This window comes from Gorilla gorilla, chromosome 5, assembly GCF_029281585.2.
Source record: "Gorilla gorilla gorilla isolate KB3781 chromosome 5, NHGRI_mGorGor1-v2.1_pri, whole genome shotgun sequence".
NCBI classification, from domain to species: domain Eukaryota; kingdom Metazoa; phylum Chordata; class Mammalia; order Primates; family Hominidae; genus Gorilla; species Gorilla gorilla.
Genome location: NC_073229.2, coordinates 126,602,027 through 126,618,897, shown reverse-complemented (window position 1 = coordinate 126,618,897; position 16,871 = coordinate 126,602,027). Strand labels below are relative to the sequence as shown.

General features: G+C 36.8%; 1 pseudogene; it reads left to right on the top strand.

Annotated features, from left to right (window-relative positions):
* Positions 1 to 16,871, top strand: part of LOC101137464 (TAR DNA-binding protein 43-like) — an 82,972-nt pseudogene that overhangs the window by 28,885 nt on the left and 37,216 nt on the right.

Here is a 16,871-nt window from a genome sequence, read left to right as displayed (position 1 = left end):
TATATAAAAATATGTTTCATATATAATATATACATATATAAACATACAAAACAAATCTAAAAGCAAAGAATTTCAAATTATTTTTATCAGTATAACGTGATATATAATGTATTACAGCTCTCAAACAGAGCTGTAACTGAGAGCTGTAATGAGATATTAACTGAAATTAAATGTTCTTCTGAGTTTGGCATGTTATATTGTCTTTGAATTCTTCTTTAACAGTTATCTATTTCATTATAATACAATGTGCAACTTTACCTACATATGTAGATGAACACTTGTTGATTATGTTCACTTTTTTTCCTCCTCTACAATATTTCTTCACAATAGATACAGGAGCACTTGATGCTAAATATATTTTAAGTACGGATGAAAATGCATATTGACCTGAAGCAGTAGTTTTCCCTTTTGAAGTGGTTACCCAGATGATCTAAAATTTATATGTACATCTATGTAATTACTGAAAAGCCTCACAAAATTCAAACATTTCATAAAGAATTTACAAAGTCACTAAAGATACGTATACTGATGATCCTGCTGGGTTCATGAAACACAGTTGGGGAATCACAGGAGATGACAAATCTAAAATTAGACAATCTTCGAATCCTAAATCTGGCTCTCACTAGTGATGTGATCAAGGAAAAGTTAAACAACATTTATAAGACTTATTTTGTTCATATGTACCGTGGGTAAAAACAGTAATACTACCTACCTACCCAAGAAGATCAAGTTGTTTACCATACTCCCTTTTATTCATTATGTACTTAAAATATTAGCTATTATGTTAGTTGTTCTATATCCTCATCTCTTAGAAGAAAGGATGAGGATTGGCCAGCAAGACTATGGACAGTACTAAAGAAGTTGTATTGAGCTAGCCTGGATTATAGACTTATTTAAACTGGAGAAGTTTAAATTCTGCTACATTCTAAATTAACGGAATTTTAAAAGTTGACAGTACATATAGTAGATTTCAATAGCGTACTAGCCTTTACCAAGGTTAGCGTACTAGCCTTTACCAAGGTTAGCGTACTAGCCTTTACCAAGGTTAGCGTACTAGCCTTTACCAAGGTTAGCGTACTAGCCTTTACCAAGGTTAGCGTACTAGCCTTTACCAAGGTTAGCGTACTAGCCTTTACCAAGGTTAGCGTACTAGCCTTTACCAAGGTTAGCGTACTAGCCTTTACCAAGGTTAGCGTACTAGCCTTTACCAAGGTTAGCGTACTAGCCTTTACCAAGGTTAGCGTACTAGCCTTTTCCATGTAAAATGTTACATGAAGCAAAGGGTTGATACCTTCAGTATTTTTTAATATACTTCTCCTCATCTGTGTTTTTCCAGTTGTTTTTATTCCCCCAATTGATAGCCCATCTAGCTGCAAAGTAAGTCTTTGTATTATCTGAACTATCAATAAACTATTATAGATTTCAGTCAATCATTAAATCAATATTGATGACTTCAGCCCACTCTACCCCATGAATGTGGTGTTATTTCAAAACCAAATAGAGTAATTATATTAAGACAGTTTATATTAATTTTTAAAGGACCAAAATGTCACCCACTGTATCGTTGCTTCTTGACAGTTTATTAATCTGATAAGATTTCTATTGGTAGAATATAGAAGGGATGTATTTGAACATGGGCCTTCCTGGGATTTGCTATCACCACAGTTTCTGTCACATTCAGTTACCAGGATCTAGACATTTTATTTTCCTTATAAATGCCAAATTCATTATCTTTAGTATCTATTCCTTCAAAAAATAATAAAACACAGATATGACATGTGAGAGTTTATGAGTCAGTGCAAGGTCGAAACCTAAAGACCAGAAACGTCACAAATTTGTTTTATTTTTAGTCCCATGTCCTTTCTTCAACTTAACATAGCATCATACACATATCAGAAAAATAATATGTGGATGTAAATTAATCTAAATTAATTGTACAATCACAAACATTTACTTTGCGGTAGATAAAAAGATCTTACAAATGACCATGAACAGAGCTCAAATGCAGAATATTCTTGAGTGCATAATTACATCCCATGAGTGCTATAAGAATTAGTGAGTTAAAAGTGATTTGAAATATTTTGATGAGAAATGCCATTAAGTTCTTTATAATCTCAACTTTTTAATTAAATTTCCCAAGGAATATCATTTTACTGCTGTCAAATTCAAGTACAGAGTGTCCCTCCAATGTGACCTATAGTATAGAATTAAAGCTTTTACCTCCGGAAATTACAAAGACAGTAAAGGGTGTTTTTTGTTTTGTTTTGTTTCTTCAAAGTTAAATACATAAGATTAAAATCTGAAAAAAAGGGGACTTTCTTCACCTAGAAAAAAAAATCATGTTAATCCATTTTAGAACATGGACCTTACCTGAGAAGAGGCTGCTAAAATATCAAAATACATAAAGATCATTGAATACAGTATTTAGCAATTTACAAAACACCAGTGAAAATATAATTTCTAGGTAGAAACTAAACAAATGCCTGACTTGAAACTCAGCAGAAGTAACTGATGTTCAAACATTAAATTTGTGTAGTTAAATAGTAGAAGAGCTCTCTAGGGAGGAAATAGTTATTAAAACCTTTGTGAATAAGACATTTCCACATTTTAAGATATATATAAGGCTAATAATCTGTTTCTTTGTGGTGTGTTCAGCCCAAGACACATTTATATGAATGGCACATTCAGTGATCATAGCAATTTAAATTATATTTATTTTATTGGTACCAGTACTAATTTTCATAATTCATAGAATTTAGAACTCTATCTAGGCAATAATATAACATAGCATTAAATAGCTTGGTTATGTCATTTAGTGAGTTTCTTCTTTAATTTCTTCACTAAGAACTACTTCAAATTATCTATTAAAAAATCACAAAACAACATCATCCATCATCAAGTCAGAAGTCTGTCTAAAATTAGTACTATTATGGTTTAAATTATTATAAGTTTTAACTCATAAAATGGATAACATTGAATATGTTAATAAATCTTGTTTGCTACAAAGAAAATTTTACTTTATTAGCTTTTTTTTTTTCCAGACAGTTTTGCTCTTGTTGCCCAGGCTAGAGTGCAAAGGCACGGTCTTGGCTCACTGCAACCTCTGCCTCCTGGGTTCAAGTGATTCTCCTACCTCAGCCTCTGAGTAGCTGGGATTACAAGCATGCGCCACCACACCCAGCTAATTTTGTATTTTTAGTAGAGACAGGGTTTCTCCATGTTGGTCAGGCTGGTCTGGAACTCCCAGCCTCAGGTGATTTGCCCACCTCAACCTCCAAAAGTGCTGGAATTACAGGTGTGAGCCATGGCACCTGGCCTTTTTTTAAAAATTTTACTTTAAGATCTGGGATATATGTCCAGAATGTGCAGGTTTATTACAAAGGTATATATGTGCCAAGGTGGTTTGCTGCACCTGTCAACCCATCATCTAGGTTTTATGTCCCACAAGTATTAGGTATTTTCGTAATGCTTTCCCTCCCCTTGTTCCCCAGCCCCCAACAGGCCCCGGTGTGTACTGTTCCCCAACTTGTGTGTGTTTTCATTGTTCAACTCCCACTATGAGTGAGAATATGCGGTGTTTTCTGTTCCTGTGTTAGTCTGCTGAGGGTGATGGCTTCCAGCTTCATCCATTCCCCTGCAAAGTACATAATCTCATTCTGTTTTATGGCTGCATAGTATTCCATGCTGTATATGTACCACATTTTCTTTATCCAAATGTCCATTGATGGACATTTGGGTTGGTTCTATACCTTTGCTATTGTAAATAGTGTGCAATAAACATACATGTGCATGTGTCTTTATAGTAGAATGATTTATAATCCTTTGAGTATATACCCAGTAATGGGATTGCTGGGTCAAATGATATTTCTAGTTCTAGATCCTTGAGGAATCACCACAGTTCTTCCACAATGGTTGAACTAATTTGTACTCCCACCAACAGTGTAAAAGCATTCTTATTTCTCCACAGCCTCCCCGGCATCTATTGTTTCTTGCCTTTTTAATAATCACCATTCTGACTGGCGTGAGATGGTATCTCATTGTGGTTTTGATTTGCATTACTCTAATGATCGGCCGTGATGAGCTTTTGTCCATAGATTTCTTGGCCACATAAATGTATTATTTTAAGGAGTGTCTGTTCATATGCTTTGCCCACTTTTTGATGGGGTTTTTTTTTCTAGTAAATTTGTTTAAGTACTTGTAGATTCTGGATGTTAGACCTTTGTCAGATGGGTAGCTTGAACAAATTTTCTCCCATTCTGTAGGTTGCCTGTTCACTCTGGTGCTAGTTTCTTTTGCTGTGCAGAAGCTCTTTAGTTTAATTAGATCCCATTGTCAATTTTGGCTTTTATTATAGTTGCTTTTGGTGTTTTCTTCATGAAGTCTATGCTCATGCCTATGCCCTAAGTGGTACTGCCTAGGTTTTCTTCTAGAGTTTTTATGGTTTTGAGTTTTACATTTAAGTCTTTAATCCATCTTGAGTTAATTTTTGTATAAGGTTAACATAAGGGGTCAATTTTTTTTCTGCACATGGATAGCCAGTTTTCCAAGCACCATATATTAAATAAGGGATACTTTCCCCATTGCTTATTTTTGTCAGCTTTGTCAAAGATCAGATCATTGTAGACGTGTGGTGTTATTTCTGAGGTCTCTGTTCTGTACCATGGTACTGGTACCAAAACAAACATATAGACCAATGTCTGTTTTGGTACCAGTGCTATGCTGTTTTGGTTACTGTAGCCTTGTAGTGTAATTTGAAGTCAGGTAGTCTGATGCCTCCAGGTTTGTTCTTTTTGCTTAGAATTGTCTTGGCTATATGCGTTCTTTTTTGGTTCCATATGAAATTTAAAGTATTTTTTCTAACTTTGTGAAGAAAGTCAATGGTAGTTTGATGGAAATGGCATTGAATCTATAAATTACTTTGGGCAATATGGCCATTTTCATGATACTGATTCTTCCTATCCATGAGGATGGAATGTTTTTCCATTTGTTTGTCTCCTCTCTTACTTCATTGAGCAGTGGTTTGTAGTTCTCCTTGAAGAGGTTCTTCACGTCTCTTGTAAGCTGTATTTCTAGATATGTTATTCTCTTTGTAGCAATTGTGAATGGGAGTTCATTCATGATTTGGCTCTCTTCTTGTCCAGTGCTGGTGTATAGGAATGCTTGTAATTTTTGCACATTGATTTTGTATCCTGAGACTTTCCTGAAGTTACTTATCAGCTTAAGGAGTTTTTGGACTGTGATGATTGAGACCGTGGGGTTTTCTAAATATAGAATCGTGTCATCTGCAGAGACAATTTGACTTCCTCTCTTCCTATTCAAATGCCCCATTACTTATTTCTCTTACCTGATTGCCCCGGCCAGAATTTCCAATATTATGTGGAATAAGAGTGAAGGAAACGGCATCCTTGTCTTGGGCCTGTTTTCAAAGGGAATGCTTCCAGCTTTTGCCCATTCAGTGTGATATTGGCTATGGGCTTGTCATAAATAGCTCTTATTATTTGCCTGGGTATCACCAGTGGAGGCTGCAGAACAGCAAATATTGCTGCCTGCTCCTTCCCGTGGAAGCTTTGTCCCAGAGGGGCACCAGCCTGATGCCAGATGGAGCTCTCCTATATGAGGTGTCTGTCAACCCCTGTTGGGAGGTCTCTCCCAGTCAGGAGGCACAGGGATCAGGGACCTGCTTAAGGAGGCAGTCTGTCCCTTAGCAGAGCTGGTGCGCTGTGCTGGGAGAATATCTCTTGTTAGGATCGGCTGCTCTTTTCAGAGCTGGCAGGCAGGAAAGATTAAGTTCACTGAACCTGAGGCTGCAGCTGCCCCTCCTGCCAGGCGCTCTGTCCCAGGGAGATGAGAGTTTTGCCTGTGAGACCTCTTGACTGGAGCTGCTGGGTTTTCTGCAGAAACGCCCTGCTCAGTGAAGAGGAATCTAGAGGAGCAGTCTGGCCACAGTCACTTTGCTGCACTGTGGTGAATTTTGCCAAGTCCAAACCTCCCAGTCTCAGCACTGTCATAGGAAAACCACCTACTAAAGCCACAGTAATGGCAGACCACCCACCCCCCTACCAAGCTCAATCCTCCCAGACTGCTTTGCTAGCAGTGAGAATTTCAAACCAGTGGTTCTTAGCTTGCTGGGCTCCATGGGAATGAAACCAGCTGAGTGAGACCACTTGGCTCCCTGGCTTCAGTCCCCTTTCCAAGGAAGTAGATGGGTCTCCTGTCTCATTGGAGTTTCAGGCATTGCTGGAGTATGAAAAAAACTACTGTAGCTCAGTCCCTACCCAGTCACCCAGTTTTGTGATTGAAACCCAGGGCCTTGGTGGTGTAGGCTCGTGAAGGAATCCCCTGATCTGTGGATTGCAAAAATCTGTGGGAAAAGTGTAGTACCCCGGGTGGGTAGCACAGTCCCTCACTGCTTCTCTTGGCTTAGGGAGGGAAGTCCCCTGGCTCCCTGCACTTCCCAGGTGAAGTGTCAGCCCACCCTGCTTCTGCTTACTTTCCGTGGGTTCCACCCACTGCTTAACCAGTCCCAATGAGATGAACTGGGTATCTCAGTTGGAAATGCAGAAATTATCTACCTTCTGCATTGGGTCTTGCTGGGAGCTGCAGACCAAAGCTGTTTCTATTCAGCCATCTTGCCCCCGCCCCCAGAAATTTTACTTTTCTTATTGACATATTTTATTTTAAATGATGCAGTCAGAAAAGTGGTATATTGTCTTAGTGGCTTGATGAGGGAGAAAAATGCCTTGAAAGCATTGAATCGATTCAAACATTTGAACTCTGGCTTTAGAGAGATGTCTGTGTTAACAGATAATTTATGTAACTTATACAAATCTTATCTATCAAACATCAGTGGAAGCATTTAAACATAAAAAAGGGATTTATGTGCTTTAATGTCCCTACTATTTGGACAGACAATGTTAAACATTTACGTTTGACACATTAAAGGGCTGTAAAAATATGACTTTATGTAGTTTCATTCTACGTGTAGAAAATCTAAAGATTTTTGTTACCATCTTCCCCAGTAAAAGGTGCTGAAGTTTTTCTATTACTAGATACATTTGTATCAGAATATCATGTGACTAAATTCTGTCCCAAAGAATATGGGAAGAAGTAATATATGGCATTTCTGGGCCCCAAAGTAGTCTGTAGTGCTCGTCCCTAAACACTCTCCCTATCTGCAGGTTAAACACAGAGAAGGAGGAGGGTCTACAAGTGAAATAATCACATGAAAAAAGGAGTCAAGATCAATAAATGGCTGTGTCCTGAAAACTCTCCAAACTGTGTGGGACTGAGGCTCAAGTGAGAAATTTCTATTTCATAAAATTTCTGAATGTTAGGTATTGATTTTATAATAGTTAGTCTACCTAGACTAATACAAGAGCTAACTCATGGTTTCTTTCTCCAGCCTCTATGCTTCTGCCATCTCAGTGGCTTTCATAGTCATAAGGCTGGTGAATAGATGGAAGGGTTGGCTTTGGTAAACCCAAAGTTCATGAATAATACCCAAGATTTCAGAGGTAAATAGAATATGTGTTTTTGGGCATTGGTAAACATTTCTAAGAATGATTTTGTAATGATTTTGTACAATATTATTTTATTATAAGTGGAATTTTTTCTTAATTTTCTTTTTAGATGCTCATTGATATTGCACAGAAATGCAACTGATTTTCTTCTGTTGATTTTGCTTCCCGTAAGCTTATGGAAACCATTTATTAGTTCTGACAGGTTTATGTGTGTGTGTGTTGTGTCTTTAGTATTTTCTACATATAAAATCATGTCATCTGCAAACATAGATAATTTAGTTTTTCTTGCTTATTTGGATGCATTTTATTTATTTAATTGTCTATTTACTTTGGCTAGGATTTCCTGTACTATGTGAGAGTGAGCATCAGTAATTAAAATGGAAAAATACTGGCATAAATACAGAAAGACAGGCACATAGTAATGGAACAGAATAGAGGGCCCAGAAATAAACACACACATACAGTAAACTAATCTTTGGTGACGGTACCAAGAATACACAAAAGGTAAAGATAGTCTCTTCAATAAATGTTGTTGGGAAAAGTGTATATCCACATGCAAAAGAATAAAGCTGAACTCCTATCTTACACTGTACATAAAATTTAACTAAAAATGGATTAAAGACTTAAACATAAAACTCCTAGAAGAAAACACAGGGGAAAAACTTCTTAACATTGGCCCTATGATGATGTATGAATATGACACCAAAAGCACAATCAATAAAAGTAAAAATAGATGAGTGGGGATTTATCAAACTAAAAAGCTTCCCTACAGCAAAGGAAACAATCAACAGAAGAAAAAGAAAAACATGAAATGGGAAAAATAATTGCAAACCATATGTTTAATAAAGGATTAACCGTCAAAATATGTAAGACACTTCTCTACAACTCAATAGAAAACAAACAACAAGACAAAGGGCTTGAATAGATATTACTTCAGAGAAGATATAGAATGACCAATAGTGATATAAAAAGATGTTCCCTATCACTAATCATCGGGGAAATGTAAATCAATAGCAAAACGAGCTCTCATCTCACACTCATTAGAATAGCTATTATCAAAATAGTGTTATCAAAGATATGAAGAAAGTAAAACCATTTACACTGTTGTTGGAAATATAAAATGTTGAAGCTTCTGTGGAAAAGAGTATGGAGTTCCTCAAAAAATTAAAAATAGGACTACTGTATTATCTAACAATTCTACTTCTGGGTATATATGCAAAGAAACTACAACCAGAATCTCAAAGAGGTATCTGTATTCCCATATTAATTACAGTGTTACTTACATAAAAAAGATATGGAAGCAACATAAATGTTCATGGCAGAAGTATGGATACAGAAAATTTGGTATATATGTACAGTGGAATATTTTTCAGCTTTGTAAAAGCAGGAAATCCTGCCATTTGTGACAACATGGATGAACTTCAAGACATTATGCTAAGTAAAATAAACCAGTAATGGTAAAACAAACACTACATAATGCCACTTCTATGATAACTTTGAAATAGTCAAACAAATCGATGCATATAATAGAAAGGTGGCTACCGGGGGTGGAAGGAAAGGGAAATAGGGTAATATTACATAAAGAGTACAAAGTTTCACTTATGCAAGATGAATAAATCCTAGAGGTCTACGATGAAGCGTAGTGTCTATAGTCAACAATATTGTATTGTATATATAAAAATTACTAAGACTGTGGATCTTGTTAAGTATTCTAATCACACAAAAAAATAATAATAACAATAAATAATCAGGGTGTAAATAGATGACAGATATGTTTATGGCATAGATTTTGGTCATGGTTTCATAGGTTTATACTTGTCTCTAGACTCATCAAGTTGCATAAATTAAGTATGTATGACTCTTTGGATTTCAATTATACCTCAATAAAAGTGTTTAAAAGTAAAATAAAATATTTACTCAAATAATATGTACAGCCATCAAATATCCAAAATACTTTGACTACATAGATTATATTATAATATTGTTAATTATATGAATAATTAGTAATAAGTTCATAATTTAAAGTCATCTACCCCTGTTAAAGAGAAGGTAGAAGTAAAATATAAAATTAGAAAGTTTGATGGAGAATGGGTCTTCTCGTACTTAACTGGACACAGCTCATTACTTGATTTATTTTCCTGGTAGAAAGAGTTTTTAAAAAAGACATGCGAAATTTTATTAGGAAGACTAAATATAAATTATTGAATATGATTTGCCTAAACACACACATACACACACACACACACTCACACACGCATATGCACACACAGAGAAAAATAGAAGTAGAAAAAGTCCTATTTAGCAAACTGAAAGTATGATTTTAGCAGAAATAATTCAGTGAAGATAGTAACCAAATCCCTTTAAAAGGATTTAAGCAGACATTAAAAGACAGAGAAGCACAACTCACCACTTCGCAATTTTGCATCAAATTGTGTGAGGCAATATGCAGAGAACTGATAAGCAAATGAGTGAAAAAGTGAACAAATAAGAGTACACAGTTTAATATTTTTTTTCTGATAAAACTAGCCAAAGTATTCTCAGTATGAAATTCATCAGGTGCCTTAATGGAAGTCTGAAGGTAACCTTGAAAGTGAGAGGTGCTGAATGACCCAATGATAATCTGATTAGTACAAAAATGTGTCAATCATGGAATAATTCACCTGCTTTGGCTGTTAATGTTAGTGAATTTCCCTTTAACAAAATAAAATATTGATGCATTTTAATATTAACATAAATTAATTTCCTTCTTAATTTAAGTAGAGAAATTCTTAATATGAAGTCACACTGTGAATAAAATATAACATTAAAGAATACAGTGTTAAGTACAAGAGTTTATTTGTTTCAAGAATAAAATAATCTATTACTTTGTGAATAGTTTATATACCACCATTCTTTTAAGAGAAGCTTTACACAACTTAACTGTATTCATTTCAAGGTGTTTACTGGGATATTCTTTAGAAGTAAAATGTTACACTGAACTCAAAATATGTCTTTGAATGTAATTTATCCAAATAAATATGACATTATACAGCATGAGAAGAGATGAAAATATGTGGTAGATTCAGACAAATGACTATTTTATTTGCTAAAAGATACAAACTTTTGATGCTCTTCATAACATGAATGAATATTCCAGATTTTAGGCTTGGTTAAAAAAGTCGGAACCAGAAGATTCCATATGGTATGCTTCTGAGGTATATGAGCACGGGTTGGCAAGGAAGGCCAGGAGAGAACATGGTTCAAAATTTTGTGAGAAAGAAGAAGTAGCTGGGCTGCTCTTGGATCTGTAGCTGCTTCAGTGGCCCTACTGGGCTTCCTAGCAGTGACCTAGCAGAAAAATAAAAAAAATCTGCATGTATTCAGGTAACTAGAGACAAGAATTATGAGCCCATTGAAATACCATCAGAAGATGATAGAACAGTGCTGTTGCCCACGGTTACAGCCCAGTTTCCAGGGGCATGTGGGCTCCCCTACAGGATTCCAGTGTCTCAGGTATTAGGAGTGTCTGCTGGTAGAAGGAATTCTGCATGCCCCCAGTGCTGGCTGGGGAAATTTGGTGTACGTTGTCAACTATTCTGTAGATAACTACAGAAAAAGGGAAAAGACAGATACTTCATTAGCCATAAAAGTGAAAAGAGCAGTCCAGAAAACATCTGCTTTAGCAGTGTTGGGTCTCCCATGGAAAACAACTGAACAGGATCTGAAAGAATATTTGAGTACCTTTGGAGAAATTCTTATGGTTCAGGTCAAGAAGGATGTTAGAACTGGCTATTCAAAGGGGTTTGCCTTTGTTCATTTTATAAAATATGAAACCCAGGTGAAAGAATGTCACAGCAACATAAGACAGATAGATGATGGTGTGACTGTACAGTTCCTAACTCTAAAGCAAACACCGAATGAGACTTTGAGAAGCAAAAAGATGTTTGTGGGGTGTTGTACAGAGATTATGAATTCTGATAAGCTGCAGCAGTTCTTTGGTCATTGCAGAGAAGTGATAGATGTCTTCATTTCCAAACCATTCAGGGGCTTTGCCTTTCTTACATTGCAGATGATTAGCTTGCCCAGTCTCTTTGTGGAGAGGACTTGATTATTAAGGGAATCAGCATACATATATCCAATGCAAGTGTAAGCACAATAGCAATAGACAGAAAGAGGTGGAAGATTTGGTGGTTTCCAGGTAGCTTTGGGAATCAGAGCGGATTTGGTAACTGTAGTGGGAGTGGAGCAGACCTGAGAAACAATCAAGGTAGAACATGGAGGGTGGAATGAACTGCAGGGTCAGGAAGTGGTTTTAACTGAGACTTTAGCTCAAGTATGGATTCTAAGTCTTCTGGCTGGAAAATACAGACTTGGGGGTTATGGTTGGTTGGAATCAAATGGTGAAATTACAAATTTTTCTAAACTCATGGTAAGTATACGTAAAATACATATGTACTAAGAACTTTCAAAATTGGTTTGTCACATGTGGAGTATGTTCAGCAGTATTTTTAACATTTTTCTTTAAAAAAAGAGCAATAGCTAATGGGATTTTATAAATTTTGTTACATAAAGGGTTGAAATATTGAGCGATTGAAAGTGAAATGTGTTAGCCTAACTTGACAAATAAACAGTATATAATTGATATCAAAAGGATTCCTCTATAACATTTTATCCCTGGACATGTCAATTCTTTCCTCATTCAAAATGGAAACCATTGATTAAACTATATTCTTTTCTTCTTGTTTTAATTTAAACCCCATCATATGAATTTTTTTTCCTTAAGAAAATCTCTTTTGGAGAGATCATGGTGTCAAGTGTTTAGTTCTTTTGTTTTTGTTTTTACAAATCTCATCTTGAATTGTAGCTCCCACGATTTCCATGTGTTGTGGGAAGGACCCAGTGGGAAATAATTGAATCATGGGAGCAGTTTCCCCATACTGTTCTCAAGGTAGTGAACAAGTCTCACCAGATGTGATGGTTTTATAAGGGGAAATCCTTTTTGCTTGCTTTCATTCTCTCTTGCTACTGCCAGGTAAGAAGTGCCTTTAGCCTTCTGCCATGATTGTGAGACCTCCCCAGCCACATGGAACTGTGAGTCCATTAAACTGCTTTTTCTTTATAAAATACCCAGTCTTGGGTATGTCTTTATCAGCAGCCTGAAAACAGACTAATACAGTAAATTGGTACTGGTAGAGTGGGGTGCTTCTCTGAAGATACCCAAAACTGTGGCAGTGACTTTGGAACTGGGTAACAGGCAGAGATTGGAATACTTTGGAGGGCTCAGAAGAAGACAAGAAAATGGGGGAAAGTTTGGAACTTTCTAGAGACTTGTTGAATGGCTTTGACCAAAATACTGATAATGAGATGGACAATGAAATCCAGGCTGAGGTGGTCTCAGATGGAGTTGAGGAACTTGTCAGGAAGTGGAGTAAAGGTGACTCTTGCTATTTTCTAGCAAAGAGACTGTTGGCATTTTGCCTCTGCCCTAGAGATTTTGTGAAACTTTGAACTTGAGGGAGATGACTTAGGGTATCTGGCAGAAGAAATTTCTAAGTACCAAAGCATTCAAGAGGTAATGTTGGGTTCTGTTAACAGCATTCAGCTTTAAAAGGGAAACAGAGTATAAAAATTTGGAAAATTTGCAGCCTGACCATGCAATAGAAAAGAAACACCCATTTTCTAAGGAAAAATTTAAGTTGCTGCAGAAATGTGCATAAGTAATGAGGAGCCAAATGTTAACCACCAAGACAATGGGAAAAATGTCTCCAGGGCATGTCAGAGCTATTTATGGCAGCCCCTCCCATAATAGGCCCAGAGGCCTAGGAGAAAAAAATGGTTTTGTGAGCTGGACCCAGGAGCCCCCGCCTGCTATATACAGACTTGTACTTGGTGCCCTGCATCCCAGCCAGTCTAGCCATGGCTAAAAGGGGCTAAGGTACAGCTCCGACCATGGCTTCAGAGGGTGTAAGTCACAAGCCTTGTCACCTTCCACGTGGTGTTGAGCCTGCGGGTACACAGAAGCCAAGAATTGGGGTTTGGGAACCTCCGCCTCAATTTCAGAGAATGTATGGAAACACATGGATATCCAAGCAGATGTTTGCTGCAGGGGTGGGGCTCTCATGGAGAACCTCTGCTAGGGCATTGTGGAAAGGAAATGTGGGGTGGGAGTCCCACGTAGAGTCCCTACTGGGGCACTGCCTAGTGGAGCTGTGAGAAGAGCACCACCATCCTCCAGACCCCATAATGGTAGATCCACTGACAGCTTCCATCATGCACCTGGAAAAGCCAAAGACACTCAGTGCCAGCCTCTGAAAACAGCCTGGAGAGAGGCTGTACTCTGCAAAGCCACAGGAGTAAAGCTGACCAGGACCATGTGAACCCACCTTTTGCATCAGCTTGACCTGGATGTGAGACACGGAGTCAAAGGAGATCATTTTGGAGCTTTAATATTTGACTGCCCTGCTGGATTCTGGGCTTGTGTGGGGCCTTTAGCCACTTTGTTTTGGCTCATTTTTCCAATTTGGAGTGAGCTTATTTATCCAAATGCCTGTACCCCATTGTATGCAGGAAGTAACTGACTTGCTTTTGATTTTACAGGCTCATAGGCCAAAGGGACTTGCCTTGTCTCAGATGAGACTTCAGACTGTGGACTTTTAAGTTAATGCCGAAATCAGTGAAGACTTTGGAGGACTGTTGGGAAAGAATGATTGGTTTTGAAATGTTAGGACGTGAGATTTGAGAAAGGCTAGGTGCAGAAGGATATGGTTTGGCTGTGTCTCCACCCAAATCTCATCTTGAACTGTGGCTCCCATAATTCCCACGTGTTATGGGCAGGACCCAGTGGGAGATAATTGAATCACAGGGGCAGTTTTCCCCACATTGTTCTGGAGGTATTGAATATGTCTCACCAGATCTAATGGTTTTATAAGGGGAAAACTCTTGCTTGGTTTCATTCTCTCTCGCTTCTCACCATGTAAGAAGTGTCTTTTACCTTCTGCCATGATTGTGAGGCATCCCTGGGCATGTGTAACTGTCCATTAAATCTCTTTTTATAAATTACCCACACTTGAGTATGCCTTTATCAGCCACGTGAAAACGAACTATTACACCATCATATACAAAAGTTCAATATGAAGCCTTCATTTAATCTCTATAGTTAATCTCATTTCAAATTTTTCTGGAAGTACTTTATTGAAAGTAGTGCTGTAAATTTTTTTTGCCATAGGTATACTTCTGTTTACATGCTTTCTCATTCAATAATTTGTCATCATGTGTCATAGGCCGCATCTTTGACAGTGGGTGTCCCATTTTTATCCATTACTGTTTATTTCATGGAATTGTATCAATGCTATGAATGCAATGCTGTAATATGGAATCAGAAAGCTTTTTGAAGTTTTGCAACTTTGTGTGTGATTGATGGTGGTGCCAAGGCATGAAAAGCTAGTATGAGTGAGAAAAGGAGAGAGCACATGCAAAGACTTAGTGGAGCACAATGAATACTTTTTAACTTGGCAAGATATATATCTCTAACTTGTGGCTTTGGTGAGAGAGTGTGCAGAAAGCAATGATAGCAAATAATGTATGAATGTGTTTTGCATTCAAAAGACATCCACATCTGTTGGAAAACTTTAAGTGAAACTTTAAGTGACTTTTTTCTTATATAACCCACATTAGTTGAATGCATTAAGTGAAACAATACGTGTATTCCCCCTACCACTTTGTCAAGTTCTGTGAATGCTGTATGGTGTGTGTTTCTTTCTGTTACTGATATGTAATTTTGCTAATGCGAACTGAAGCTGTTGGGAGAACACTGAGAACAAGGACTGAACTTGTATGCTTTGCAGGAGTACTTGGAAGCCGAGTTCGTGAGGGAGGTCAGGCATCTCAAAGAAGGGTTGAAGTTCTAATGTCTGTTAGCTACCCATAAGACTGGTGCTAGCTGCAGTTCTGTGTCCCATGCTTGGATGCTTTTTATAAGAGTTGTCAATGTTGAAAATTCTTAAATAAAACTGATTTAAATAAGAAATAAAAATATTTATGGATACATAACAGTTCTACATTTTTATGGGGTACATGTGATATTTTGATACACTCTTATGGGTAATAATCAAATTAGGGTAATTGGGATATCCACCACTTCAAATATTCATCATTTATTTGTGTCGGGAACATTCCCATTCCGCTTCTCTAGTTCTTTTGATATATACAATAAATTGTTGTTACCTGTGGATATCCTATTGTGCTCTAAAACACTAGATATGGTTCTTTCTATTTCAGTGTATATCTCTCACTCATTAACTAACCCCTCTTTATACCCTTTTCCCACTACCCTTCCTGGCTTCTGGTAACCATCATTCTACTTCCTACCTCCATAAGGTTAATTGTTTTAGCTCCCATATATGAGTGAAAATATGTAATATTTGTCTCTGTGTGCCTGGATTATTTTACTGAACATAATGTCTTCCAGTTCCATTCATGTTGCTGAAAATGACAGGATTTCCATCTTTTCCGCTGAATAATATTTCATTGTGCATATGAACCACATTTTCTTTATCCATTCATCCACTGATGGACACTTTGTTTTATTCCGTATCTTGGCTATTGTGAATAGTGCTGCAATAAACATTGGAGTGCAGATATTTCTTTTATATACAGAGGTAACATTTTATGTTGTTACGAACTGAATTTTCTTGAGTATGGGTTACACAGACAAATGAGTATTTCAAACTTCATCTAAGAGCACACTTAAGATTTGTGCATTACACTTAACATATATAAGTGCTTATAAAAAATAAAGTGCACTCAACTAGAGTTGAACCTTGAACAACATAGGTATTAGGGTTGCTGAACTTGTGTAGTCAGAAACTCACACATAACTTTTGATTTCCCAAAAACTTAACTGCTAATAACCTGCTGATCACCAGAAGCCTTATTGAAAACAATAAAGTCAATTAACACAGATTTTGTATTTTATGTTATATGCATTATTACCTGTATTCTTACAATTAAGTAAGCTGTAAAAATGTTGCTATAAAAATGAAAAAAAGAAAATCATAAAAAAGAAAAAATATATTTACTATTTATCAAGTTGAAGCAGATCATCATAAAGGCCTTCATCCTCATCATCTTCACATTGAGTAGGCCGAGGAGGAAGAGCAGTAGGTTTGGTCTTGTCTCAGATGTGGCAAAGCCAGAAGGAGATCTATGTATAAGTTGTCCTGTACATTTCAAACCCGTGTTGCTCAAGAAAAAAGTATATATGTAAATGAATACTGTCATAAGCAAATACCTAAATGTAAAATGACTACAAGCAAATATTACTCTTTAGTTTCTAAGTTTGATACTCTCTGCAGTATTCTTTAGCAATCATAA